The sequence below is a fragment of the Cavia porcellus genome, unplaced genomic scaffold, assembly GCF_034190915.1.
Source record: "Cavia porcellus strain 051 isolate PalLab524CR breed Dunkin Hartley unplaced genomic scaffold, mCavPor4.1 scaffold_7, whole genome shotgun sequence".
NCBI lineage: Eukaryota > Metazoa > Chordata > Mammalia > Rodentia > Caviidae > Cavia > Cavia porcellus.
The window spans coordinates 41,054,367-41,057,477 of record NW_026947490.1 but is presented as its reverse complement, the minus strand read 5'-3'; the positions used below and the strand labels follow the sequence as shown (position 1 = coordinate 41,057,477).

Sequence of the window (3,111 nt, the reverse complement as noted above, 5' to 3'; positions counted from 1 at the left end):
GGGAACTGAAAAATCTGAGTATAAATATGTTGTGTTTGAGCCAGGCTCATGGGCAATAAGGATATCCTAGCAGCTTGACAATTTTCATATAATAACGTGAAGAATTTCATGGTTTTTCTTCATCTTACTGCTTGTACCAGCACAATATATCTTTTCTAGGAAAAGAATTATACAAATCTATGATACTTTCTGTTTTTTTCCTATATGCCATCAATCCTAAAGAACATATGCCTATTACTGTTAGTGATTTTTTTAAATCTAAGCAACAAAACCTGAAATATACTACTTTTACGGAAAAGTCACATTGCCAGAAATATCTCAGGTAGGTGAGATTTTAGTGAATTTTGATTTGTGAGAGTTTTTGAAATTCTTTTTTCCCCCTATCCTTCTGGTACTGGTGGTTAAGTCCAAGGCCTTCACACTGAACTACATTCTGAGAGCTTCATTTATCTTTTTTATTTTTTGGAATGGAGTCTTGCTAAGTCACCAAGAATGGATTTCAGGAGCTTGTGATCCTCCTGCCTCAGCCTCCTGAGTGTTGAGATTACAGGCATGCACAATTTGGAATCTCTTTTACCCAGACTTGTGGAAGATAAGTGAGTCCTGCAGACATCTGTGTGCATCTTTGCATGAGCTTAGCACTTCCAGAGGGGCAGAGGTGTGTACTTGATTGTGAAAGACACCTACAGAAACTGACTTCTGGTCCAGCAGCCAAGCAGGGACAAAGGAGGGCCAGAGAAGAAGGGCCACCTTCCTCAATTCTCTGTGTTTCTGGGCAAGGTTTTGGAAGGGAATCGATTATTGTGGGCTGTGACTCTACACAAGTGACCAGAGTTGTGTTTCATTCTTCCCAAAGTACAGGACACCTTAGGCCAGAATTTCTCAGAGGGCTCTGCCCTGGATGATCACTGTCATCTCCCTTTTCATGATGCGTCCATCTAGGTCACATATTGCTGCTCCCTGTGCCCCCCCTAAAGCCCATGGTGTCTGCCTGTCAGTAGAAGCTGGTCATATAGCCACAGAAAAGAGCCACCAAATTAGTGGGTGTGGTGTTCTGTTTACCAGGGACAAAAGTTCTGTTTTATTGAAATGTACAAATCTGCATTTTTTTCACAAGAAATTCTGAAAAATGGAAACGAACACTGAAAGAAACACAGACAATGGAGAAATTTTTTTCCTGAAATAAAAGCCAGGGAAAGAAATGATTAGAAAAAATTTTCTAAAACTTCATCCATGAATATCTCTTCTACCTCTGATGAGTAAGAGTGAGTGGTTAGCATCACCCAGGTTGTTACTAACAAAATAAATGAAGAATCAACCTTAGTAAATAAAAAGTTATGTTCAAAGGAGGTTCTGTTGCCTTTTATGCTGATCATAAAGGAAGAAACCAACCATTTCTCTCAGTAGAAAAATCTTTTCTGTCTGACCCTTAGAAAGAGGTCCTAATTTCCTCTTACAAAGATTTTGATTTTGTTAGATTAGCACCCACTGTATGACTTATTTGTATGGTTAAAACTGTCACTAGATGACTATATTTTTTTAATCCAAGGCCTTTGCACTGAGTTACATCCTCAGTTCTTTTGTTAAAATTCTTTTTATTTTGACAGTGTCTCCCTATGTCACTATTTATGATCTTCCTGCCTCAGTCTCCCCACATGCTAAGATTACAGGAATCTCCTAACACACCTATCTTAATTATCTCTTTAAAGACCCAAATAAGTCACTTTTTGAGGTAGTGCAAGTTAAAAGTGCAACATTTAAATTGAGAAGGGAAGCGTAAAGTAGCCCAAAACAAATAGTAATGGGAAATACATGAGCAGAGGTGCAGGAAAATGCTCCGTAAATTATAAACTATTAGATAAACACAAAAGACCATCCCTACCTCTTCAGACAGTGCCCACCCTCCTGGCTGCAACTCTAGTCAGAGCTCTTAATGCGAGGTGTAGTCTGTCCTTAGGGGAAATATGGCAACTTGTGGAGACTCTTGGCATTTTGGTTCTGCCCGCTGGAGGGATTGCTACTGGCATTAGTGGGTAGAGGTCAGAAATGCTGCTGCGGAGCTTTCCACCGCCACCACTCCAACAAAAACTGCGCAGTACAGATGCCGGGAGTCTCTGACACTCCCTTCTTTTTTATTTACTCTTCCTGCTTTCACTTGAAGGTAGAAGAGGAGGATGTGGTGAGAAGAAAAATACAGAAAAGCCTCCTTTAAGCAGGGTTTGCTCAGTGCACACCTGATTCCAGGAGCCCGGGGCCCCAGATGCCTTCCTGCTTTGCTAAGATCATTTTCCTGGAGTTGGAGAAAGTGCCACTTCCCCTCTAGGGTTACGATTGCTTGACTCTTCAGCCTTCTACAATGCGCCTCATCATGTCCAAAACACTGAAAGCAAAAGAGATGAATTAAAGCAAGGGCTGGCTCCATGACTGGGAAACAGCTGGGAAGTAACTGCTTTCCATAGCCTTCAACCCAAACATTAAGACCACCTGACTGTCCCGCTCCCCTTCCTCTTCATCACCCACATGTCTAAATTTAGCTCTTCCCAGTGACCCAGCGAAAGATCAGAGTGCTCTTTACACTCCCCAAAGGCAAGAGCAGAGCAAAGGGAGACCTAGTAGTTAAACGGGCCAGGAAAATGGGAGGGAGGATGGGGCAGGAAAGCAGCATCTAGAAGACTTTGGAGATCGTCTGGGGACCTCCTGGCCCAGGGTGAAGAGGGGAAGTTTTGTTTCCATAGTCTTGGGTCTCTGAACAGCAGCCAGAGTGGGTGCCTACCCGCAGGGTCCTTGGTTTCCCTTCCAGTCCCACGAGACAGCCTGGGATGAGCAAGACCTTGTGCTCCTGCTAGGGTTCTTGGAAGCACACAGGGAATCACAGCCTTGGTCCCACGGGGTTCCCTGGGCATGTGGGGAGAACACCCTGTGCAGAAGCAAAGACAGGACTGGGCACTAGGAGTCCTCCCCTGCATAGTTACTGGGTTCCTAGGTGCTGCAGAACTGGCAGAGAGCTTCTGTGCCTAGGGGAGGGAGCTGGACTAGTTTTGTACCACCCTGCACATCTCCTCCCTTAGAAAGAGGCTTGACCTGCAGTGGGAGCTGAGCTGAGTGCCTAAG

The 3,111-nt window shown here is 43.9% G+C and overlaps 1 long non-coding RNA gene across 1 annotated transcript; it reads right to left on the bottom strand.

The window, feature by feature from the left end:
- Positions 1-1,037: 1,037 nt before the first annotated feature.
- LOC134476938 (uncharacterized) lies at positions 1,038-3,111 on the bottom strand. The gene is made up of 2 exons (XR_010048779.1): positions 2,774-3,111; positions 1,038-2,380 (listed from the first exon to the last, which is right to left on the bottom strand). It is a non-coding gene; the product is annotated as an uncharacterized LOC134476938 (long non-coding RNA).